The following is a 27,859-nucleotide window of genomic DNA, read 5'->3' as shown; positions in this document are numbered from 1 at the left end:
ATGGGCTTGCACATTTGATGGAAAAATGTGTCTAAAATCTAAATGATTTTTCTGTAAGTGATATGGCTGTTGAGGTGCAGAGTAATTCAGAAACAAAATGACCATGACAAATGAGTCACGATACATACTTCCATCAGTGACGGTTTGAGGTTAACACCAAGATAAAGGTTCCTTATAAGTCTGACATGACTAGAAACTTACCATTCATGAGAAAGACTGTTGCGAAAGACCTACATCTGTCATAACACAAACACACACAATGTGTTCATAGATATTTGTATTAGTTGCTTCAAGAGAACTTTTTAAGATGGGTGCAAAAAAAAAGTGAAATTTGATATTTACAACTTCTGAGGAAATATTGCCCATGCAAAACCCTACTCCATAACGTCAGCACAATTGCCAGGGTGGTGCTATGCAGTCGCTAAAGTGGTTAGAAAATTGGTATGCCATTGCTACTATGTTCTGAATGGTTAGCAAGGTCTGAATGGTTAACAAGTTGTTATGGCATTAGAGTGGCCTGAAAGGTTAACAAGCTGTTTACATTTCTAAAGTGTTCTGAACAAGTTGCTACACCATGTTCTGAATGGTTAGTTAGCGCATTGCTATGCCATTGCTAGGGTGTTCTGAATGGTTAACAAGTTGCTATGTCATTTCAAGAATGTTCAGAATGGTTAACAAGTTGCTATGCCATTTCAAGAGTGTTCAGAATGGTTAACAAGTTGCTATGCCATTTCAAGAGTTTTCAGAATGGTTAACATGTTGCTATGCCATTTCAAGAGTGTTCAGAATGGTTAAAAAGTTGCTATGCCATTTCAAGAGTGTTCAGAATGGTTAAAAAGTTGCTATGCCATTTCAAGGGTGTTCAGAATTGTTAACAAGTTGCTATGCCATTTCAAGAGTGTTCAGAATGGTTAAAAAGTTGCTATGCCATTTCAAGGGTGTTCAGAATTGTTAACAAGTTGCTATGCCATTTCAAGAGTGTTCAGAATGGTTAAAAAGTTATGCCATTTCAAGAGTGTTCAGAATGGTTAACAAGTTGCTATGCCATTTCAAGGGTGTTCAGAAAGGTTAACAAGTTGCTATGCCATTTCAAGGGTGTTCAGAATGGTTAACAAGTTGCTATGCCATTTCAAGAGTGTTCAGAATGGTTAACAAGTTGCTATGCCATTTCAAGAGTGTTCAGAATGGTTAACAAGTTGCTATGCCATTTCAAGAGTGTTCAGAATGGTTAACAAGTTGCTATGCCATTTCAAGGGTGTTCAGAATGGTTAGCAAGTTGCTATGCCATTTCAAGGGTGTTCAGAATGGTTAACAAGTTGCTATGCCATTTCAAGGGTGTTCAGAAAGGTTAACAAGTTGCTATGCCATTTCAAGAGTGTTCAGAATGGTTAACAAGTTGCTATGCCATTTCAAGGGTGTTCAGAATGGTTAACAAGTTGCTATGCCATTTCAAGAGTGTTCAGAATGGTTAACAAGTTGCTATCCCATTTCAAGAGTGTTCAGAATGGTTAACAAGTTGCTATGCCATTTCAAGGGTGTTCAGAATGGTTAACAAGTTGCTATGCCATTTCAAGAGTGTTCAGAATGGTTAACAAGTTGCTATGCCATTTCAAGGGTGTTCAGAATGGTTAACAAGTTGCTATCCCATTTCAAGAGTGTTCAGAATGGTTAACAAGTTGCTATGCCATTTCAAGGGTGTTCAGAATGGTTAACAAGTTGCTATGCCATTTCAAGAGTGTTCAGAATGGTTAACAAGTTGCTATGTCATTTCAAGGGTGTTCAGAATGGTTAACAAGTTGCTATGCCATTTCAAGAGTGTTCAGAATGGTTAACAAGTTGCTATGCCATTTCAAGAGTGTTCAGAATGGTTAACAAGTTGCTATGCCATTTCAAGAGTGTTCAGAATGGTTAAAAAGTTATGCCATTTCAAGAGTGTTCAAAATGGTTAACAAGTTGCTATGCCATTTCAAGGATGTTCAGAATGGTTAACAAGTTGCTATGCCATTTCAAGAGTGTTCAGAATGGTTAACAAGTTGCTATGCCATTTCAAGGATGTTCAGAATGGTTAACAAGTTGCTATGCCATTTCAAGGGTGTTCAGAATGGTTAACAAGTTGCTATGCCATTTCAAGAGTGTTCAGAATGGTTAACAAGTTGCTATCCCATTTCAAGAGTGTTCAGAATGGTTAGCAAGTTGCTATGCCATTTCAAGGGTGTTCAGAATGGTTAACAAGTTGCTATGCCATTTCAAGAGTGTTCAGAATGGTTAACAAGTTGCTATGCCATTTCAAGGGTGTTCAGAATGGTTAACAAGTTGCTATGCCATTTCAAGAGTGTTCAGAATGGTTAACAAGTTGCTATCCCATTTCAAGAGTGTCCAGAATGGTTAACAAGTTGCTATGCCATTTCAAGGGTGTTCAGAATGGTTAACAAGTTGCTATGCCATTTCAAGAGTGTTCAGAATGGTTAACAAGTTGCTATCCCATTTCAAGAGTGTTCAGAATGGTTAACAAGTTGCTATGCCATTTCAAGGGTGTTCAGAATGGTTAACAAGTTGCTATGCCATTTCAAGAGTGTTCAGAATGGTTAACAAGTTGCTATGTCATTTCAAGGGTGTTCAGAATGGTTAACAAGTTGCTATGCCATTTCAAGAGTGTTCAGAATGGTTAACAAGTTGCTATGCCATTTCAAGAGTGTTCAGAATGGTTAACAAGTTGCTATGCCATTTCAAGGGTGTTCAGAATGGCTAAAAAGTTGCTATGTATTTCAAGAGTGTTCAGAATGGTTAACAAGTTGCTATGCCATTTCAAGGGTGTTCAGAATGGTTAACAAGTTGCTATGCCATTTCAAGAGTGTTCAGAATGGTTAACAAGTTGCTATGCCATTTCAAGGATGTTCAGAATGACTAAAAAGTTGCTATGCCATTTCAAGAGTGTTCAGAATGGTTAAAAAGTTGCTATGCCATTTCAAGAGTGTTCAGAATGGTTAACAAGTTGCTATGCCATTTCAAGAGTGTTCAGAATGGTTAAAAGTTGCTATGCCATTTCAAGAGTGTTCAGAATGGTTAAAAAGTTATGCCATTTCAAGAGTGTTCAGAATGGTTAACAAGTTGCTATGCCATTTCAAGGATGTTCAGAATGGTTAACAAGTTGCTATGCCATTTCAAGAGTGTTCAGAATGGTTAACAAGTTGCTATGCCATTTCAAGGATGTTCAAAATGACTAAAAAGTTGCTATGCCATTTCAAGAGTGTTCAGAATGGTTAAAAAGTTGCTATGCCATTTCAAGAGTGTTCAGAATGGTTAACAAGTTGCTATGCCATTTCAAGAGTGTTCAGAATGGTTAAAAGTTGCTATGCCATTTCAAGAGTGTTCAGAATGGTTAACAAGTTGCTTTGTCAATTCAAGAGTATTCAGAATGGTTATTAATTTGCTATGCCATTTCAAGAGTGTTCAGAATGGTTAACAAGTTGCTATGCCATTTCAAGAGTGTTCAGAATGGTTAACAAGTTGCTTTGTCAATTCAAGAGTGTTCAGAATGGTTATTAATTTGCTATGCCATTTCAAGAATGTTCAGACTGGTTAACAAGTCGCTATGCCATTTCAAGGGTGTTCAGAATGGTTAACAAGTTGCTATGCCATTTCAAGAGTGTTCAGAATGGTTAACAAGTTGCTATGCCATTTCAAGAGTGTTCAGAATGGTTAACAAGTTGCTATGCCATTTCAAGGGTGTTCAGAATGGCAAAAAAGTTGCTATGCCATTTCAAGAGTGTTCAGAATGGTTAACAAGTTGCTATGCCATTTCAAGGGTGTTCAGAATGGCTAAAAAGTTGCTATGCCATTTCAAGAGTGTTCAGAATGGTTAAAAAGTTGCTATGCCATTTCAAGAGTGTTCAGAATGGTTAACAAGTTGCTATGTCATTTCAAGGGTGTTCAGAATGGTTAAAAAGTTGCTATGCCATTTCAAGAGTGTTCAGAATGGTTAACAAGTTGCTATGTCATTTCAAGGGTGTTCAGAATGGTTAAAAAGTTGCTATGCCATTTCAAGAGTGTTCAGAATGGTTAAAAAGTTATGCCATTTCAAGAGTGTTCAGAATGGTTAAAAAGTTATGCCATTTCAAGAGTGTTCAGAATGGTTAAAAAGTTATGCCATTTCAAGAGTGTTCAGAATTGTTAAAAAGTTGCTATGCCATTTCAAGAGTGTTCAGAATTGTTAAAAAGTTGCTATGCCATTTCAAGAGTGTTCAGAATGGTTAAAAAGTTGCTATGCCATTTCAAGAGTGTTCAGAATGGTTAAAAAGTTGCTATGCCATTTCAAGAGTGTTCAGAATGGTTAAAAAGTTGCTATGCCATTTCAAGAGTGTTCAGAATGGTTAAAAAGTTAGGCCATTTCAAGAGTGTTCAGAATTGTTAAAAAGTTGCTATGCCATTTCAAGAGTGTTCAGAATGGTTAAAAAGTTGCTATGCCATTTCAAGAGTGTTCAGAATGGTTAAAAAGTTATGCCATTTCAAGAGTGTTCAGAATGGTTAAAAAGTTGCTATGCCATTTCAAGAGTGTTCAGAATGGTTAAAAAGTTATGCCATTTCAAGAGTGTTCAGAATGGTTAACAAATTGCTATGCCATTTCAAGAGTGTTCAGAATGGTTAAAAAGTTATGCCATTTCAAGAGTGTTCAGAATGGTTAAAAAGTTGCTATGCCATTTCAAGAGTGTTCAGAATGGTTAAAAAGTTATGCCATTTCAAGAGTGTTCAGAATGGTTAACAAATTGCTATGCCATTTCAAGAGTGTTCAGAATGGTTAACAAGTTGCTATACCATTTCAAGAGTGTTCAGAATGGCTGTTGCCATTTCGAAGGTGTTCTAAACAAGTTGCTATACCATTGCTACCATGTTCTGAATGGTTGGCTAACACATTGCTATGCCATATGGTGGTCTGAATGGTTGATAGCATGTTGCTATGCCATTTCTAGGATGTTCTGAATGGTTATCACGTTGCTATGGCATTGCTACATTGTTTGAATGGTTGAACATTGCTATGTGGTTGCCTTAATGTAAGTCTATGCAATTGTTTTGCTTCGAAAGGTAATAGCAAACCTCTCCTCAACAAATAGCACAAATGGTGCAGGACGACTTCTGTGTTGTTTTGAAAAAGTGTTTGATCAATTCATGAAATAAAAAGACATAAGATTGTGGGATTCTTTGACACCAGTTTCCAGAACAGTTGGTTGTGTTTACAAGTGGATGAGGCTATTGTGGTTAAACTCCTCTCAGTCATTATCACAGTTGCCATGGCGACAGGTCACCTATTGGTTGCAGATTAATCAGAGGGATAAACCATGTGATAGGTTTCCTTGGTAATGCCTGTAAATGATAGGCAAAAAGCCACCACCTCTTCCTGGAGTATTATGGGATTGTGCTATATGTGAAATTTCATTCATTCACGGGTTGCATGCCGAGTTTGTTTAAATCCCTAACCATAAGTATTAGTACTAGCAGCGATGCTTGTTTAACCAAACGCCTCTAATAATATTCAATAGAAGTTTTGAGAAAAGGAGAACAAGAAACAGGCATCATGTGAAACATGGGGGTGTGGTTGTGGATTGAATGCAGGAGAGAAAAGAGGAATAAAAAGAGTGCTGAAATAAAAGATACCAAGAGAATAAGCAGGTCAAATGAAAAGGTGAGAGAGAGGGAGGCATAAATGTGATATGACCCACCTGACTGCTCTTACCATTGTTGAGTGGAACATTTCTGCAAACTTCTCACAGGCTTCATCACACGGGCCAGTCCCTGACAACACGGCAGCCCGGGCCGTGAAGAACGCAGGGGCCTCCCCATCACCATTCCCACACCCTACACCCTGTGAACACACGCACATGATCAATGACATTTTATGACTGTATACATGACTGCGCATAAAAAAGGAGTCGTGTGATTTAGGATTATTTCATCTGAAATCAAAAAGCATTGTTCCGTGGCATATCGAATTATGACAGCTTAAGTTCAGACGAGTTTTCTCCTCTCTCGAGCTGTTGTCATGCTGACATTAATAGGTCTGTTATTTAATCTGGACATCCTGCCTCACATCCTGTCTCTTCAACACAACTGGCTTTGATGGTGGCCGACACTGCATTACTCACAAAGCAGTTGGCCCTAATCTCCTGGGCAGCTGTCCTATTCAATGCCACTCAGTAGGAGGTGTTTGGTTAGTGTGAGTGTGTGTTCCACCTGCCCCTTGGGTGGGGAGTGTGGAAAGCCCACTAATGTCTACAGGGGGTTTGCAGGGTGGCACAGGAACAGATGAGCTCTGCAGGAGAGGAGAGCTCCACTTTCCCTGATAAACCGCCTCCAACATGGATGGATGGGTGTTGTGTGAGCGCGTGTTGAAGCAAGTAACCCTTGCCCTGAGAACTCTCACCTTTGAACAGACAGGAACACGTGTTTGTGTGTGTATATGTGGCATGAGTTCTGCCCCCTTCACCGTAGAAAGCCCTGAGGGTGAAAACACACACAATAATGTGTAGTTAATGTCTCTCCTGCCAATGACAGTGCTAAAAACAAGAGTTATGACATCGTCAGTCTCCTGAGACTGGGCGCAGCCTGGCAGACAGTCTGGCACTGCCAGGTGTTTTGAGACCCATATTGCCATCACTCTCGGTTTGCTTTACACAAATGAAACTAACACAGGTTAGGCACAGATTTTGGATGGGGGATCAAATAAATCCATTTAGGAAACCCAACAAACACAGGCTTTTGATAACTTGTCTGAATGCATTTAAATGTAATTTGAAACTATAATATTAACAATCTACATTATTCTTTGTATTAATCTCAATGTATGAATCAAATATGAATGTACGCTATTTTTGTATTAATCTCAAAGTGGATCAAACTGTCAACTTCCGAAAGATTAAAAAAAGCCTTATTAAGTGTTACTCACTGAAAAAGAACACTTGTTACATTATTTCTTCATCTGTGGTGATCAAACAGGGAAACTGCTAATTGTACATTATGAACATACATAATTGCACAATAAATGATTGTGCAATTTCAAATTGTGGCTATATTACAATTTAATTAACTACCATTTAATATTTGACAGCTCATGTAAAAAACTGCAACACAAATTTGAAAAAGTATCTGATACATATAATAAAATGTATACTTTATCAAAACCAATGTTGTGAGTTTGGGGCAGAACTACATGTTTGTCTGACCAATGGCAGACAGATGGAATGGAGTGTTTGAAACACAGTGTTTGTTACACAGAAATGGCATACTTCACCTTTAACGTTTTTTGGGGGGGGAGTCTATTATGCCACTTTGCCTTCATTAGACAGGGCAGTATAAAATAACAGGAAAGATGAGTGACATAAGCCTTTATAGCGTATATAGCGCAGGCCGAACTCAACCCTACATCCCCACAAGCACCACAGTTGCAGCAAGCAAATGTGCCAAATGCTGCACCCTGACAAGCACAACATTTCGTACAGTGCAATATGATATTTATTTTTCACAGATATTTCTACAAGAGCAGCACATCATGAATCATTAACAATGAGTGTACTACAAAATCATAAACACTGAATGCGGCAAAACATATTTACTGTGTGGAACAAACATCCTGATGGTCTCTCTATATCTATATCTATATCTATATCTATAGGCTATATCTATAGGCTATATCTCTATATCTGAAACTAGCAATTTCTATGAATTCAACATTGGTTAGAGATTTATATACATACAGCTCATGATACATGCTTTGGAATATGACTCATCACTGCTCCTTTTGCATGTCTTAAAGTTGTTAAACAGTTCTGGAGAAAGTCTATTTTGCACATGACCCGTTGATAGACATGAAGTGATAATGACGTCACAGATATTCGAGTGCACTTCTCATTTCTGAGTGGAAAAATAGCTCAAGAGCATCATTTACTGGAGGCTTCTCAGCATTTCTTCTAACATTTGCAACCAAAGCGACGTTTTTCTCTGTAATCAAAACTTCCCCAAAATTTTCTAAGAAAGCAACACATGCCTTTGGACTGAAGACAGACCTACGTGGGGTTACAATCAGCCAATCAGTGATTCCTGCGTACTAGGCTTATTATCTGCACGCTAGGGCAAGGTTGAGAACTTGGCGTGCTGAAGATCATAATCTTTCTCCAATTATTTCAAACAAGTACGATTTTTTTGGGGGACACCTGATGGTCTTAATTTTAGATTTAAAAATGTAGATTTCTAATATAAAGATGAACTGATAACAGGACAACCTGTAACATAGCCCTGAGGTTTAAAGTCAAAACAGTGAATACAATGTACGCAAACGCTGAATATGTACACAATAAATGAGGTGAGTGGCAGGAAGATGGTAAGAACATTTCTAGATCAGTCTGTACCATCTTTGCCTTGTCAATAGAATCACTTCCTCATTGGGTAGCGCAAATGCGGGTGTGATTGGAGGAGCGTGTGCTTAAAGGAACAGGTTGTACTACTCATAGTAAAAAAATGCTAAACCACATGTCTGGTGTGAGAAGTGTGAAACCACTAGTAAGCAGCAGCAGCAGCAGCAGCAGGGAAATTCGCAAACATTGACAGGTTCTTTCCCCACCACACACACTTATCATTCAGAAAAAAATAGACCTCAATGAAATAAGACCTTAGTATTAATAGCATTAAACTGGGCCATGAATCACAAGCAGGTCCAGACAGAATCTGCAGCCTTTTTTGGCTGTTCTTTCGAATCTGCTGAATTCATTTTAACATAACAAAAAAGCTCATTGGTAGCTAAACGCATTCTCGAACCAGCCAATATATAACTGTGGTCCAAACGTCTGAGATTAGTCAACATATGGAATTGTGGGGTTTCTGACAAATTCAAAACGAGGAAACTTTATGACATAAAATATCAGAGATATAAGAAATATCACACTATTTATAAGTCACTAATACTGTGGCAAACTTGAGGCATTGACTATATGAATTCCTTGCCTCCAGGCAGCTGTGTGACTCTTCTGCTGTCCAGATCTGGTTTGGTGGTGAGTTACACTCATGAGCAGGTAGCATCACATGGGTTAGGTGACGACACTGCAAGACAAAAAGAGGGGAAGTAAGGTTCTGGATAGGCATTAACAAATATGCCTACATGATTTTTCATATTAAAAACACTATACCAAAATTGTCATCATTTAATTATTTGGTTCCAAACCTGTATGACTTTCTTTCTTCTGTGGAACATTAAAAGAGAATCAGAATGTTTGAGCTGTTATCTTCCACACTGTGAAAGTGAATGGGAATCAGGGGCTGTGAAGCTACAGAGCATTTCAAGTCTAATGAGGCCTAAGAAGTTTTTATATTTATATTTTTTTAAAAGTCAGAATCTTGCTCTGAAAATCATGCCTGACAGTTGTGGTCACCATTCACTTTCATTGTACGAAAAAGAGAAGTTTGGACTTTCTGCTATAAATAACTTGTGTTTCACATGAAAAAGAGTCACATGGGTTTCCAAAGACATAATGGTAGAATTTTCATTTTGGGTGAACCATTTTGGGATAAATCATTTGAATATTACATTATATATATATATATATATATATATATATATATTTTTTTATATGCAATATTTGTTTTGTTTTTTACTTTTTCTCTCACCACTAAGCACAACAGGTTGTTAAAAAGAAGACAAAATCAGTTCAAAAATCATGCCCTGTCACATTTTTTTTTTTTATCTAGTATTTGTATTCATGTATTCATCATTGAATTCTGGATTTAGACAAACTAAATCCAGAGGAACTGCGGGAACGTCTCCAAGATGCTTGAAGAAACCTTCCTGCAAAAGCTACAGTACTGTGAAAAGTACTGGCACTTGTGTTAAAATGCTGTAAAGTGAGAATGCTTTCAAAAATAAAATCACAAATTGAATTTAACTTCTATTAACTAATTCAAATCAATATATGGTTTAACGACCCTTTGCGTTTAAAACGGCTTTTGTCCAGGTACACTTGCGCATAGGTTTTCAGGTAGCTTTGCAGGAAGGTTTCTTCAAGCATCTTGGAGACATGCCTAAGACTTTTGCACAGTACTATATATATATGTTTCATATTTTCTATCCATTTCTTCTCCAAATATTTCAGCCTTTAAATGAAACAACAAAATAGTATTTAATTCAGAAATTAAAAACATATCAGACCATTGAGGTGGTGTAATGCTGTAATGTTTCGCACAAATTGCATTTGAATAACTTTTTAGATCGAGATAAAAATGAGCGTCACATCATTAACCCCAGTAACACATGAGTGGGAGACAGAAATGGAGGGAGGTGATAATTGGAAACCCAGGGGGGCAGAAACGAGCCCCGGATCAAAGGAGGAAAAGAAACTCTGGGGAAGAAACGGCCGTTATAAGGGTGAGTGTCCTGCACCTGTGCCAAAAAGCCACAGAAGCATGAATGAGCATCAGAGAACTTTCCGTTATACACACACAACAAAAGCACAGAAACACACACATTCACTGCTTCTCTGTAATCCATTCATATCACAAATACAGAAATGATGTGTCACCAGCCAACTGTGGCTCCATGTAAGGTATGCATGGTGAGAGTGGGAGAGATGATGCAGAGTGACCCTGTGACCTTAATCAGAAGCTCTCATTACCCTACCTAGTTCCCTAAGTTGTGAATCCAGGCACTAGCAATGGCCTTTACTGTCAACGCTGGGACAATGGTACCTCACTCATCTGCAACACAGTGCACCTTTGTCGACATTAAACAAATTAAAAAAAATACAATTTCATTACATACACAAACTAACAAATAAAGCATAAAAAGAGGGGCTCTTGTTAATCTTAATCTTATTACTGCATAATACCTCAAAGATTTTTTTTTCCTTTTCATGCACATTATATTTTCAAGACACAACTGAATGATTACTACATTTACACACAGGGTATTTTTTTGGTACTTTGAGGGAGGATGGTACTTTTATGATACTTTCAAACTGGAACTGATAACCAACAAAGGGGTTCCCTGAAGGAAAAAAAAAAAAGACCCCAAAAAAAAGACTTTTTACATATTATTATTATTTTTTAACATAATGTCATTTACAAAATTTGACCTGCAAACTTAAGATACTATCGATATGTAAGGTAGGCCTAATAACTATTTTTTTTACATAAACTAGTTTTTATGAGGAAGAAAACATATGAGCATATAGTTTTCTGAAAATTCTTCAATTGTTTTCAGACACTCTGTCAACCTAATTAAATAAATACAAAATCCAGATAATATTTTTGCAATTTGCAATTATTTAATTTTGGCAATGATGATTTTATTTTATTTTATTTACAATATCACAGTATTTATTTTTCCATACAGTAGCTATAAATGGGTTTTATGCTCTAATAGATGTACAGAGAAGACGTCAAAGAGTTACACTGATGATTAAATTCTCGTCTGATATTATTATTACTTTTACATGAGCACATCTGCAGTTGGCCATGTTTGTTTTGATTCTGCCGTGTTTTTTCCCTTAAAGGATTCAGAAAAAAATCTGAATGACTTAGCACATGAAGGAAAGAACGGAATTCTGATGATAAATCCTGAGCTTGTTTCAACACATCTTTACACACACACACACACACACATGCACAGCTGATGACCAACATTCAGCCTGTCCCGACAAATCGCGAAGAGCACAATATTTGAATTGACGACGATACATTCTCCGACACAGAACTCACATGGAACTTCAGCACGGCTCAACGCCATTGGCCTTTTTATTGTGTAAACATCGTGGCTCTTTCAGGTAGTTTGTTTAGGACTGATTGGTTATTTAGCAGGGTGTAAGAGAGGAGTGCTCGCTGACGCACATTCTACAAACAAGCCAGAGGAGGATTATGCAATTGAATGCTGAAAAGGCCTTTTGCAACAGGGCGGGGATCTGACTTCCGGTACAAAGTAGGGCAAAACCATCAAGACTAACCCAGGACCGAGAAACAGATCCTTTAATAATGGCATTAACACCGGCGGGCATATTCCTTTCGAGTCAGGAATGCTTCTTGGAGTCTGAATCATCTGAGAAATCATACCAAACTGTCACTTGTTTTCCAGGGTTTTCACATAGGCCTTAATGAGTCAGAGTATTCCTGATATTGAGCAAAGGCGAGAGCTTCCTCAAATCTAATGAGTTTGTGAGCATTTACACAACAACGCGAGTGATTCTGAGGTTCAGTTTCCACCTTAGAGAGGATTTGTCGCAACGGCCCATTACGCCAAATGAAAGGAAGATGTTGCAATTGCTTAACAACGAAGATTTCACTTTTTAAAACTGTGATGATTAGAGAAAAAGAAACAGATGTAGTTAAACCTAATTCAGTATTACTATCAAACTGCACAGAATGACTTTCGCTTATAGGCCCTGTAAATGTGAGACAGCTCCAAAAAAAATCTTTAAGTGATTAAATGTGAGAACTTATGAGCATTTCTGACTGCATTGCGTGCATTAGAAGTGTTCACCTCTGACCTGGTGTTCTTTTCAACTTCACGTTCTGGTCTCATTGTCTTCATCTGTGTGTAGAAATAATATAGTGGGGAGATGAACAAATAGAGCAGAACATGTGTTAAATGAAAGTCTTAACTTTTCAGAGTTGTGAATAGAAGATAGGTGTGTTTACTTGAATGAATGCATAAACTGAAGTTAGAATAATTCATTTCCTTACTCTGTATACATCCTTAAAGATTAGGTGCTCTCAGTGTTTGAAGGTAGTTGATGAAAAACTAAAAATTGAAGTTCAAATTTATATTCAGTGGGTTCTAAAGAGACCACAATAATCTTTTTCTATTTAAAACAAGAAATAAATGGTTTTAAAAGTTTTAGAATTTTAAAAGATCTAAAACTAAGAAAAGGAAATATTTGATTATACATAAATTTACTGTATGATTACTTCAGCACATTTGACACACCGAATTCTATTGATAACATGATCTTCAGGTAAAATAAAAAAGGGAAAAACCAAATACTAAAACTCACTCAAATTGTTATACTGGTCATTTAATTTGCAACACAAAAAAACAATTAAAAAACAATGCAAACCAGAAGCATTTTCACTAATGGACTTTTGCACCCCACAAAATATATTAATATATTGCAGTAAATTGTCACCATTTTTTATTTTATTTTTATAGCTTTTTACAGTCTGTGGTGTGACAAATGATATAAATTCTCTGAATTAATATATAACATTAAAACTGCATACAATTATACAAGAATTACATTAGAATTTTTAAAAAATAAATAACTATGAAGTAAAGCAACACTGGAAAACGTATTACACAATTTTGGAAAAGTACATGTATCTTGATTATCAAGGAGATTTAAACTATATATATTTAGATTTAGAATATATACATTTTTAAACTAAGTTTTCTAAATAAAATGCATGTCTAAATAATTGTTCTTACCTTACCATCAATAAAATCATTTTCATGTCACCTACCCACGATATTCTGAGTCTGGTGTAAATCTGAGTTTTGCAGCAGCCATGTTGGAGTTATACAATACATTTATAAGTAACAGATTAAATTGGACTGCAGAAATTGAGAACCAGGCACTTGGCTCTTAATCTGAGTGGGAGTTCGCAATCGTCTAGCAATAACAAGACAAGAGTAGGGGATGAGTGGACAAAAGGGGAGTGAATGTGAGAAGATGCGAGGAAAACAAAGAGACAAGAGGGGCGTTGGGATAACGGCCTCCACACGGGGAGTCGTTTACCCTCCCTGACGTTCCACAGGGGGAAAAAATTGTTGAATTATGTCAGCAACTGTAAAGACTATAAAATGGCCTAATACTTGTCTTTTATTCCACAATAGCCCATCTGCACCAAACACCGGTCCAGAAGTCTAAGCCATGGGATAATGGAAAGAAAATAGCGGACATTCTTGTGGCGGCCCACAGAAACCCGGGCCGTGCAATAAAGACAGGCGAGATCACTAGTAAAGTGTACACGTTCAAACAGGGGAAAGATGCAGCCAACTCTGCCACATGGGAGGGAAGGACGTGGGGTCTGGCAGCCCTCCCTTATGATCTGTGAACTGCTCTCGAACTGCTGGCCTCAACTGATGTGGAGCTATGAAAAATGAAAGTGATGCATTATTGCTAATCTGCGAAACGTTTTCTTTATTAAGCCCATCAGAGTTTTATTAATGTTTATTTTTCAAAGGAAACAGGAGAAAAACAAAGCCTGACCACAAGTGCAATTTGTAGCGCATAATAAGAAAAACAAACATAGGATAACTTATCATACCTTTTTTTATACAAGTGAAAATGTAATGTAAATGAAAACGTGAATATATAAGATTTGTGTATTTGAATTGCATACAAATTTTCAGCTGTTTTGGATTACACTGTTAACATAGTTAACAAACTAATGGACTTGTGATGCATACTTGTCAGAAAACGGGTAGGATTTCTGTAATACTACTCATAAACAATGTTTTATAAAAACACACTAACCAGATTTATATTTTTCCTCAATAAATCCAATTTGTTGAAAAAATCATACATTCTCACTAATTGAATATTGCTTGTTCCACAGCTAGCCGTATTTAAAACATGTTCACACTTATAAACTGAATAAATGTAACTGTTTTCTCAGTTAATAGGTTTCTGATGAATCAAAGCAACTGAACAAATGCATTTTGAAAATATGATTTTATGATTTAAGTAAAATTAAATAGATGAAAATCGTTAATAATAAACTAAGCCATGTTTTTTTTTAGTTTTTTACAAAAATCTTACCAGTTTCTTACCCGTTTCATTTATGTATGACTGACAATTGACAAATATTCTCACATTAAGTTTATTAAAACTGTGTCATTATTTTATTTATTACTTATTACATATTTACTATAACTGAAGCAACCTGCTGTTTTCAAAGTAGATTGTTCAACCATCTAAAACATGGATTAGGTTGATAATATAATAATATAACATTAGACAATACACAACTGACAAAACTTAAAACAGTCTGTGTGTTCACATTTTGTTTTACTTCAGTGGAAAATGTATTGATTACTTGACTTTAAATTCTCTCTCTCTCTCTCGACACACACTAAAAGAATGCAAAGTTAAGGTAAAAAAAAAAAAAAAAAAAAATTTAAGGTCTATATCAAGCTTAGACGGTGAGGTCATCTGTGGCACCGACAAAGCTTCTGTGAAATTCATTATTACTTGATTTGTGTACGAAACATCATCCAAATCACGTTGGGCTGCATGATCAATCGCTGATGACAGAGAATGTTCGGATTGCAATCTGGACAATGTGTGTGTGTGTGTGTTTCAGTGACTATGAGACAACGTCCCCCGGGTTGAAATAATGTGTGGTTGGGTGTGTGTGTGCATGCGTGGGGGTTAGTCCATGATTTATCAATGTGGGATTTTCAACCACATGAGCTCATTCTATTTCCTCCACCCACTGCAATGCCACCGGAACACACACATGCTGTCCGGCCCAAGGACAATTAGGTGAGGCCGTCGACAAGACAGACCTCAAACAATTCTTGTGACTACACTTGGCATTAAAACAGACACACTGTGCATTGATTGACTGGTTACATTCACATTTGGTCTTTCATGCATCACGAGATTTCAAGACAATTAAAAGTCCAGCCATTTATGCCCTAATTTGTTTTGATCTGTCGGGAGGGAAGGGAGTGTCCTGCTCTAGAAAGACATCAAGCGGCACAAACACCAACGCCTTTGTAATTCATAATTTATTGGCCTCATCATGAACAGAACTGCCAAACTCTCCTATTCAGAACGGCAAACAACCAGATTCTCTCGCTACTGGAGTATGTTCTTACAAATATTTAGAGACAATGGTCTGCAGGTGACATCAGAAATTGACAAATAACAGGAACCGCAACTGAAAAGTGAAGTCAATGTACAAAGGTATCGTTAGTTAATATCTAACATAAACAATGAGCGAGATTTAAAGCATTTATTAATCATGTCCCTAATAACTAATGTTATTAGATACAACTTTTCCTTTAAAAACATTAGTAAATGTTGAAATTAACATTAAGATTAATAAAGGCTGTAGAAGTATTGTTCATTGTTAGTTCGTGATAACTCATTTAGTTAAGTAATGTTCACAAATCAAACCTTACATGTAATGTTTTAAAGGGCTACAGGATCTAAACCAGATTATAACCTAGAATTCAGATGATACGGATGATATTTCTCACTAAACCCTCGCCTTAAAACAAAACAAAACACCATATATTTCTAGTGAGAGTTGCCAATGTTTGGTGTCATTTAGGAAATCCCCAAGTTCCAGATCCCATCACCTTTTATTAATCAAAAATGTTGTGCATTATCTCGTTCTAGATAATCAAAAGAGCTTTTCCTAATGTGTTAACGCTATGCTAAGCTCATAAGCCTAGCTGAAAACACAAAAAAAGAGAAATGTTTCATTTGAACATTTTTAGCTGTGGTAGTACAATGTGATATTTATGTCACAAAAATATTAAATATATGAAATAACATTTTTAAGATTCAAAATAAAATACGCTGTAAACTCCAATACATGCAAATGAGCAGCTACTTCCAACGGGATTGCGGACAGGGATTCGCCCCTAATTAATTTGCATACAGCAGCAGAAAAAGAAACGCCTACTAGAAACCTACAATCTTGTACAACAGTTCAACTTACTCAAACACGCACATGCACAGACATAAACACGAGGGCTATTGACAAATTTCCCTTTGTTTTATCAGCAGCAAGTCAGACGTGGGATGCGTGTCATGTCACAGTCCTTCTGGTGAATGAGAAAAAGAATCAATGAAAGCGCCTGTTTCATTCATCCCAAAAACAATATAAAAGGAGCTTTGTCTGTGTTTAAGCACAAACAGAAAAAAAAACATTTAGTTAAAAATTGAGAGAAAAGATGTTGGGATCTCGTGCCGAACATCAGCACTGCTTCACCTTTAACACAAAATCAGGCACGTCTGCACACATTTACACCTGTCACATCACCCATATGAATTGGCTGTTTCCTTTCGTGCGTCTAAAATGCGGTTTTACGGCCCTGAGCAGGTACAGATCTGACTCACAGCTCAAACCCACCCACAATCATGAATGACGCGCTCGGTTACAATGCCGTTGTGAGGCGATTGAGGGGACAGGGAGGGGTGAGGTATCGGAGTGTGTATTTGTGAGCACCTGGACAATGGTGTTCACGTTTAGGACTGCAAGTGGATTTGGGATAGTTTAGTAAAGTTCATGAATTCACAAAAAGAATTTCTCAAAACAGTGAGATGGGCTTCAGAATCTGGATCATGGTAAATAGTGTGTGTAATTTTGTACTTACTAATATACTAAATATACTAATTGTGTGTGTGTGTGTGTGTGTGTGTGTGTGTGTGTGTGTGTGTGTGTGTGTGTGTGTGTGTGTGTGTGTGTGTGTGTGTACAGGTTTGGCTATACTTGCGACAATTGCAAAAGCAAAATGTCTTCATTTATATAGTGAAATATCATGACAACCGACTAGTGAGGACATTTTACTGGCCCTCACTAGTAAAAAGTTATTATTTAAATCTAGTGTTTTGCAGGTTTCTGGGATTGGTATGTTTAGGGGTTGGGTTAGATGACAGAAAATATAATTTACTTGATATGAAATCAATGTCTTCACTAATATAGTGAAACAAACATCAGTTTGTGTGTGTGTATATATATATATATATATATATGTATATATGTGTGTGTGTGTGTGTGTGTGTGTCCAGCCTAAACAAATTTATTTGAAAATATGCCCACAAGTTAACAAACTCACAAAAAAACTATTTTTGGGGGATTACCTCAAAATGAAAAAATAAAATAAAATCTGACATTAAAAAAAATTGTAGGTTTTTTTTTCTTAATTTTGAAAATTCTATTTTTTTTTTTTATTAAAGGTTTAGAGATTGGTTAAAATGTGTCTAGTCATTTCAAACCCATTCAAATTATTTTATGGCACATCCACATTAGGATAGCAAGAGAAATGTGTATTCGTGCAAGTTACTGAACACTAACAGTTCACAAGTAGTTAATTGTTCTGTTAAATGTTACAAATGTATATTAATCATATTATTTATATTTTAAAATATATTGCACAAATGTAAAACTTTTTATCAGCTAAACAACAAATCTGAGAATGAACACAAAACACAAAAGACACAAAAAAGCACAAAAGACACATAAAACACTGAAACACAGAAGAAACTAGTCTCCTAAAGTCTTTCTTTTTCATGTCAAAACAAGATAAACATAGACAAGAAAAAAATCTTGATATTTTTTATTGTCATAGTTTGTTACAGCTTCAGGGCACCAACTGCAGTTTTATTTAAAAGTCTTTCTAATTTGTGAACACTTAAACACATTTAGCACTTTCTATAGCCGGTGTAAAACTTTATATAGAGAAATGCAGTGTACTTCCCTTATTGATGGATGCCAGCTGCGTTATTTCAAATGGACTAATAGCCCTTTTCCTCACATCCTACAAAAAAAAACAAAAAAACAAAATGTGTTTCAAAGCTGATTACGGCAAAATGACATTGTAGGAACACACTGGCTATGTGGAGGAAAACTGCCACACACACACACACACACACACACACACACACTCTTTTATGAGAGATTGCCTAAATTACGGCTTACATGCAAGTGTAAATGTTGTAATACAATGCCATGTTTTTATGGTCAAATTTGTTGATTTACAGTAAAGTGTGGTAATTTGCAAACTGACAACGAAACTGCAATGACAACAGCCATTACTGACAGCAATATATTCACAAAAATCACTACTACTGTGGCACCATGACAATGCCATGTTTACTGGACATGGTATTTCATAAAGTACCAAGGTGTCATGTAAACACTATGGAATGTGATATATATAAATATTATTTGCTTATTTTATACTATACTATTAGATTTTTTTTTTTTTTGACACACATCATGGACATGTGATTTACAGTACATCACAGTATATTTAACTTAAAGATGAGTTAATATCTCTAAAATAGAAAGTAAGAGGAATGATATTTTACAAGTTGAATCAAATAGTGGTCTGTAGACCAGTTCAAAGGTCCATAAAAGTGCCCGCTGGTTGAAGTTATAACAACTGACTTTCCTGCGAGGGGGTAGAGTACACGTGGTCCTGCCTCCCACTGAGAGACACAAAGGGAGATGTTGGGGTCGAACTGTGACTCACACGAGTCTCTGAGATACAAGACAAAACACAAATCACGAGAACTTCATAAAGACCTTTATCACAGCGCTCGTTCAGTTAGTAACGGTCTTTAGCGGCTTCGAATGAGCTGGCGATGTGGGTCAGCTGTCATTCATTAGAGACCAGTAAAAACTTACAGCTCCATAAATTTATATTGAACATTTTCATCACAGTTTTATGTATCCTTTCCATATTTCTGATGGACTGACAGGTCCATAAGGAAAGAGTGACTTCACAAGAGTGGGATTGAATTAACATCAGGTCCTCTTTAAATAATTATACCCTTCACCCTCTGCTGGACAACAGCGAGAACTAAACGTGTGGTGTCCTTCATCGCTAAATCAAAACTCGGTGGGATCAAACAGTCAGTGATGTTCAGAAAACGTAAAAATGTCTCAAAACAAATTTGGTTGTGAAAGTAAATGTGTTAAACGCGCTAAATGATGATGAATGGGGAACATGTTCAGGTTATATTTCACCTTAAAAAGGAGAGAAAATAAGAATTTATATTTTGCATTACAGTAGTCATTGTAGTTTTTTTGTTTTTTTGTGTGATTATTTTCAGAACATTTAAGTTCATTTTCCTCCTCATAATGAATAATGTTTAAAACAGAAATGAAAACCACCCTGTCCAGACCTTTAAAAAAATATTAGGAGTAAATAAGTTCAATACAACTAATGCCACCATGATGTAGGCTATACTTGTTTACAGGTACTTTACAATTGAAATAATATCTTTATAATTTTTTTGTACCTTGCAGCAGATCTCAAACTTGTTTTGCGGAATTTTTTTTCAATATTCATTAAACAAAAAATACTAAAGATGAAAGAGTTCAATGTGACCGCAAAATGCATTAAGTCAAATTAAAATGTAAAATTATTATGATAATGAATCTGCAATGTAAGCATCAAAGGTTTTTAACTGACATGAAAATAACTGATTCCGGTTTTATTTCTTTATGCAAAGAGTAATCCGGATGACCCAGATATTTCTGACAGTTTTCATAAGATTCACCTAGATAGGCTATATCAGAACCTGCACTAAAACTGTATTTACTTCCAGCAATGTACGTGTTCACGCTCGATAATTAACTACTATAGTATTCAAAAGTATAGAGAGAGATGATATGTATCATATACGCAGAGCGTATTATATGAACGGATCCGTGCATTTGCTCTGTCACAAAAGACAAAACAGGGAAACATGACAACACCTTCACAGGCTAAAAAGAAAGAATCATTTTTCTAGAAAAGAGAAATCCATATGTTGAAAATCCTAAAAATTAGGAGTTTCAGGCTACAACAGGTAACAAGTCTATTAATTTCTTAAACACAATGTGGAGTAAAAACGTGTAGGCCTAGGTCTCAGATGGTATCTGGACTCTTTAGTAACAGCAGGGCCAAAAAACTCACAGAGGTCTATGGCGCCATCTTCTGGACATTGTGTGGAGTTGAAGGAAAACACAAAACAAAATGAAGTATCTATCTATATAAGTCTGTTTTAAAATGTTCTATATCTTAAAATCTAAATGTTTATTTTCAGCTTTTATATGTAATAAATACATAACCAGCAACTAAAAAAATAATTGTTTTTATGTTAAATGAATTTAGAGTGAATTAATTGAAATTAATTAACAGTATATGAACAAAATACGCATTCATTTTTATGCACAAACACATATATCTGTTCTATTATTACATGTACACAAAACTGATAATATTTGCCATAATCCATTATCCTTTTAAATTAGTGCTAGATTATAGCAATACTAATCTTAAAATAAGTAGAAACAATTTCAACAACAAACAAACAAACAAATAAATAAATGTCCGACAATAGTGTTGATATAATGAATATCCCTAATGTAGATATATAATATATATATAACTCTAGCTCACAGTTAAAGTCTACGCATGACTAACTTAATTTATCAGTTTCTAGTAAACCTCAATGAATCCGAGGGGTCACTGGGTTCGTCTGTTACATAACCAACCACACGGTGTCGCTTCAGTTCTAGCAGATAACAAGAAACACAGCAACATGCCAAACCGTACAAAAAAACAAAACAAAAAAAAAAACAAGTCACTAAACCTTCTCAGATTACATTTAGGACAGGAAAGTTCTTTTTCCAGAGGAAGTTTCTAGTACATTCTTTTCAGCACTTGAATCCAGAGACGGTGCCAACTGAAACAGCAACTGCGTAGCGCGCGTGTGACGCAGAGGGATATTCACAGTTAGTGAGCCCTCCCTAAAACCCACCAGATGTTTGAAGCATCTGTCTGTGGCCGTTCCAGCACCTGTATGTCAGACAGAAGCTTAACGTAAACATTTGTGCTATAGAAGATAAAAAAGCGGCGACGGAGCAAGGCGAAGGGAAAAACACAAGGTGTGAGTGAGAAGAGAACAACATGAAGAAGACGACAGAGAGAGGGGCGTGTCGTCAGCTAAACCGCGGGTCAATGGGTTCGTTCATTCCAACAGCCTCGTGAAATGACAACCGATCCTAAACACGATTTGCCGTTCTGACAGACACACAAACACACACACACACACACACACACACACACACAAACACGAAACGAAACATCACCCTTTATCGACTCTGATCAACACAGAGGCACACTTGCAGACCCCAAGCATTGCTGTGAGACCATCACACGCACGTGGATTCACTTTCAGCCTGAACAACATAGACATTGCTTACAGGCGCGCAACACGGAAGCAATGTGTGGGTTACACAACCACTTGCACAAGAAAAACACCATTACACACGCCTTTAGGCAGATGCAACCTGAAATACATGCATGCAGCAGCTCCTATAAAATAAAATAAAAACTATTATAAAACAAATTTGCACGGCACAGACAGTGTTGCAGGTGGTTCTTACCAGACGAAGAAGCTGTGCACGCTGGTTCCCAGTCCATCAGGACAGAAAACACAAACTTTCTTCACTTCATATGTGAATGGTACACTGACACATCTGAAGCAGGCAACTACATGTGGGATAGAGTGAAAGACAAGTGAGAACGGAGCAGAGAGGTACATACGATGGGAAGAGAAAGAGAAATGCGACACAGCAGGAAAGGGGAGAGGGAAATAGATAGAGAGAGTGAGAGAGAGGTAGGTAGAGAGAGAGAGCGAGAGAGAGAGAGAGAAGAGCACCTCAGTGTGAGTTCTTGCTGTTGCAGAGAGGGGTGGTCGGAGCTGTAGGGTACCAGAGTTCAAAGCACTGAGAGAATAAGAGTGTTATTCTGCTACAGCCAGCCAAGTCTTACACAACACCAACCAGGGGCAGCAAGTTCCTTCTGCCTATCTCTCCCTCCCTCCCTCGCTCGCTCGCTCGCTCGCTCGCTCATTCACCAACTCGCTCACAGATTCCCTATTCTTTCCATTTCATCTATTTCTGTTTCAGTTATGTGGTTGCTCTTTCCCTCAGCTTTTTCTTCATCACTTCCCAACAAAAATGAGATTTCTTTTAGATCTCTTTTTCTCTCTCCAGATTAAATACATCACAAATTGTGTATAGGGATGGTTTGACCAAAAAATGAAAACTCTGTCATCATTTACTCCACCTCATACCCCCGTATGCATTTCTTTCTTTTGCAAAACACACAAAAAATATATTCTGAAGAGCATTTGGAACCAAACAACATCAGAGCCCATAGACCAAACAAAGAAACCCATGTTTCTCAAACCATCTTCTTTTATGTTCCACAGAAAAAGAAAAACAGTTTTGGAACGACACGAGGAAGATGAGGAAATGATGACAGGATTTTCATTTTGCTTCTTAGATTTGTCTCTGGAGTTTCTGAAGAGAATAATTTCTCAAATTGAGCTCAGATTTGCCACGACACCAAATATATTCATCGCAATATTTTTTATTCGAATCACGTTCATTTTATAGCTGTACTCTCTTGCTGCATGTCAACAATTGTGTATAATTTATTGCTACTAAGGAATTTGAGGAGAAACATCTGAGACAAATCCATTAATTGGCTATGAAAGAGCCAGTTCTAAGCTGTAAAATGTTCCTCTGGGTCTCTCCATCTCCTGCTGGTGAAGGGGGCAGGTTGTTTTGCAGTGCTAGTGAAACTTGTGGGTTTATATTATGGAAGTATTGAAGGGTTTCTGGAAAAGGGCTAGAGATCTGCAACACTGGAATTCCAGGAAAGTAAAACAAAACTGTCTCATTCCCCACTTCATGTGACATTAAGTTGTAAGTGTAGACCTTTCAAAGCCATTGCAGCGTGCTGGTTTGCTTTTATGGCTAATGTAAATGTAAGGGATTAAACACAGCATGCACAGTAGAATATTGGTGAAGATTTGGTTTGGATTTAAGGTCACAGCTGGGTTAAGGTGTTTGGCCACTGGCCCTGCTGAATTTGTATTTAAAGGGATAGTCCACCCAAAAATGAAAACTGTAAGCATTTACTCACTCTCCTGATGTTTCAAACCTGTATGACTTTCTTCTGTGGAACACAATGTTGTTTTGGACCCCATTGACTTTCATTATATGGACAAAACTGTTGAAACATTCTTTAGAATATCTTCTTTTGTGTTCAGAATGTTAATTTTTGGGTGAACTATCCCTTTAAAGATTTGAATATATATAGGGGGTTTTTGTTTTAATGTGATGTTTTGCCAGATGCAGGTAGAAACTGTTTATACAAGTATGATATAAAATCTGCTAAGTCATCATTCATAAATCACTGGTGTCAGGTTTAGCAATAATTAGAGTTTATGTGGAAGAGATGGAGATGTCAAGGCATGTTTTTGTGCTGAGCTAGAGAGGGCATTATGCAACCACACACAAAAAAAAACAAATAAAAATACAAATATTTAAAATAACGGCATCATAATTGAAGGTTTTAATGCAATCAAATCATGCACGAAGTGATCCAAGATCAAAACCAGCTCATCGTCGTTTCTAAAAGACTTGACAAGATTGAAGTCTAAAAATAGATAGAAAGATTTTATAATTGTTACATAACAGTAGGCTCAGCTTCAACTTCTGATGTGCTGCCTGAAGAGAGACGGCAGTAAAGAGGAGAAAACAAGGCCGTAACCACGGTACACATTTGGCCGCACACAATGTACACAAATAAATAGATGATTGACAACAAAGTAAACTAGATGCGGACATCTAAAGTGTTCAGCAGAAGAAAAAAAAATCATAACGGTTTGGAACAACTGGAGAGTGAGTAAATGATGACAGAATTTGAATTTTTGGGTGAACTAATCCCTTTAACTCCATTAGGTTACCAACAAAAGTCAATTTAAAAGTCTGATCAGATAAAACACTGGCACCATTTCACAGCAGAACTATCCCTTTTCATATTAAAGAATGAGCTGTGGACAAATGGGATCTTGTTCAGGGGAGTGGAGCATCCGTTGGCCTATTTTGAAGCAGTCATTTGCGTCAATTGGGTGCTGCAGTTTTGGAGAAGCCAAAGTCAGACGCCTGGTCCGGGAATGTCAGACTTAGTCATATTAGAATCATTTCCACGTCAGTCTTACGAGTCAGGGCATTTCGCCTGATTAAACGCTCCCACACATGCTGAGCGGCGACTTGAGTTTCTCGCATGAAAGATGGGTTTTTCCATGTAAACTTGCCAGTTAAAGCACAATTAAAGCTGCACATTATCAGCCCCTGAGCAAAAAGTAGTCAGTCAGTTTGAAGATGGTGGGCTGAAAGTCTGTATTATCTAATGCAAAAACTAAATACAATGCAATATTTACAAATTTGTCATGCTCATCGCACTATGTAAACATTAAAGTGGCGAACTTGAACAGTATGTGCTCTTGAAGAGCACGTAGAGCACACACTCTATCACATTCAGCTGTGTGGGAGGAAACCGCTCAGAGGCCAGTGTTTAACTACTGGTATTACATACCCGAGGCTGTTTCGCAAGAACACCTAAGCTTTTTCAAGCCTCTTTTGCAAAACTGAAACAAAATCTATTAAAATAATCTCAGGGGGTTTTAATAAACCCAGACCATCTTGGCACAGACTCTAACTTACAGTTAGATGTCATTCTTGATTTGTGAGAACCACTGCAAGTGTTTTTATTGGATTAAGATGAAGCTTTAAGATGTAAATGACACTGTTAATGGTGATTTTTTAATCTTTTAAAAGTTTTTTTCTATCTAATTCATTTGACCTCTTGAACCCATGTTTCTTGAGCACCAAAGCAGCATATTAGAATGATTTCTGAACAATCATGTGACACTGAAGACTGGAGAAATTATTCAGAAAATTCAGCTTTGCCATCACAGACATTGTAAAATATATTAAAATGTTACTTTTATTTTATATTCTAATAATCAAATAAATGCAGCTTTGGTAAGCATGATACTTCTTTCAATAACATTCGACCACAAAACTATATATATAGATAGATAGATAGATAGATAGATAGATAGATAGATAGATAGATAGATAGATAGATAGACAGATAGACAGATAGACAGATAGACAGATAGATAGACAGACAGACAGACAGACAGACAGGCAGACAGACAGATAGATAGATAGATAGATAGATAGATAGATAGATAGATAGATAGATAGATAGATAGATAGATAGATAGATAGATAGATAGAAAATTGCCTTATAAAAGGAACTACATTAAGTGTGCACATTTCTGTTATAGTGAGGTCAATGAGTACATTAGAAGAAAGCCTGCAAGGCTGACCTGTCTTTCCAGAGCTCTGATTATGTTGGTCCCACAGTCCCACTGTTCTTCAAGGAATCTTTAACTCTGTCCCATTTTCAGACATCTAATTATAGATATTCATGCACCTGAGGGACAGAAAATCACAATGTTTAAAATGTCTTTCAAGCCCACACAGAGGAAGGCAGAAAAGGGAAGCATCCGCATTCACAGTCTTGTCTGTTCTCGCTACTCTTTCTCTGATCATTTTGGTGGCTGAGGTTCTTTTCTGTGTTTTGTAAATTACTGTAACCCAATCAGACCTGTGCCATGACCCAGTAACACAACCATCTGCACTGCCAGAATCATCATGGATGCCAAGACAAGAATGCAACCCACATTTTGTAAAGCTAAAACCATTTGTTGGTTTGCCTGTTCATTTCAATTTTTTTTTTAAATCTGGGACCTAAACATCCCATCATTGTCATTAAAATGACAGTTCACCTAAAAATGTATACTGTGCCATCATTTACTCACCCTCATGTCATTCAAATCTGTGACTTAGCCTACTTATTTAGTACTGTGTAAATTAAAAGGAGATGGTCACAATGCCCTTTTCCATACAATGAAATTAGATGGTGACCATCTCAGAGATTGTGCAAAACCTTCTACAGAAAAAAACGTCATTTGAAATGACATAAGGGGTGAGTAAATGAAAGAATTTTTATTTGAGGGAACTATCCCTCTGAAGTCGACATGAAATGGAAGTTGCAATAGTCTTTACTTCCCTATTGTGATGTATATCTGAGTGAAACAGCTTCTCATATAAGAAAAAAATGTTGGTTGGGGCTTGATTTTTTTCCCTTTGGGAATTGATTACATCGTTGGATGGCTGTGGTTTGCTATTTAACTTAATCCAAGAACTTGATTAAGAACTTGGATCAACTTAATCCAAGTTGATTTTTTTTTAAATGCCCTTGTGCATGAATAAATCATATATAATTAATGCTGTAACATTGTCAATTTTGATTTTATTGTGACTTTAAAGGGTTAGTTCACCCAAAAATACACATCATTCCTGTGAGTTTGTCACATGCAATCTTTCAAACTTAAAGAGTTAGTTCACCCAAAAATGAAAAATTTCCCATAATTTACTCACCCTCAAGCCATCCTAGGTATATATGACTTTCTTCTTTCAGCCAAACAGTTATATAAAAAAAATATCCTGGCTCTTCCAAGCTTTATAATGGGAGTGAATGGTACCTTAGATTTTAAAACCAAAAAAGCACATCCATCCATCATAAAAGTAATCCATATGGCTCCAGGGTGTTAATAAATTCCTTCTAAAGTGAAGCGATGCGTTTTTGTACGAAAAATATCTGTAGCGTAAGCTTAGGTGAGAGTAGATGCCTCTCACGGTTCAAACAAATAGGGCTGGGCAACAAACTCAAGCTTCTCTTCTCTTACTTTTAAACTTCTAATTCATGACTGGTGTTTTGTTTTGCTCTATCCTCTTCGCTTCAACATTCATCAATACATAATGTGTCGGGACAGAGGTCACTCTTCTGCCGGAACTAGATTCGCGTATAGCCATTACCGGCCAGTGATTATACTTTATAAAGTTATGGATATTTTTCTTACAAAAACGCATCGCTTCAGAAGACCTTTATTAACCCCCTTGGAGCCGTGTGGATTACTTTTATGATGAATGGATGCGCTTTTTTGGGCTTCAAAATCTAAGGTACCATTCATTTCCATTATAAAGCTTGGAAGAGCCAGGATATTTATTTTATATAACTTTAAATGTGTTTGGCTGAAAGAAGAAAAAGTCATATACACCTAGGATGGCTTGAGGGTGAGTAAATTATGGGCTAATTTTCATTTTTGGGTGAACTAACTCTTTAAGTTCGAAAGATTGCATGTGACAAACTCACAGGAAGGAT

General features: G+C 36.7%; 1 long non-coding RNA gene across 1 annotated transcript; it reads left to right on the top strand.

Moving 5' to 3' along the window:
* The first annotated feature begins 12,515 nt into the window (after positions 1-12,515).
* On the top strand, positions 12,516-20,049 carry LOC311285243. Its single transcript, XR_014626323.1, has 2 exons — positions 12,516-17,398; positions 17,467-20,049. It is a non-coding gene; the product is annotated as an uncharacterized lncRNA (long non-coding RNA).
* The last annotated feature ends 7,810 nt before the right edge of the window (positions 20,050-27,859 follow it).

Source organism: Rutilus rutilus, assembly GCF_951802725.1.
Source record: "Rutilus rutilus genome assembly, chromosome: 25".
Classification (NCBI taxonomy): domain Eukaryota; kingdom Metazoa; phylum Chordata; class Actinopteri; order Cypriniformes; family Leuciscidae; genus Rutilus; species Rutilus rutilus.
This window is presented reverse-complemented; position numbering and strand designations above follow the sequence as displayed.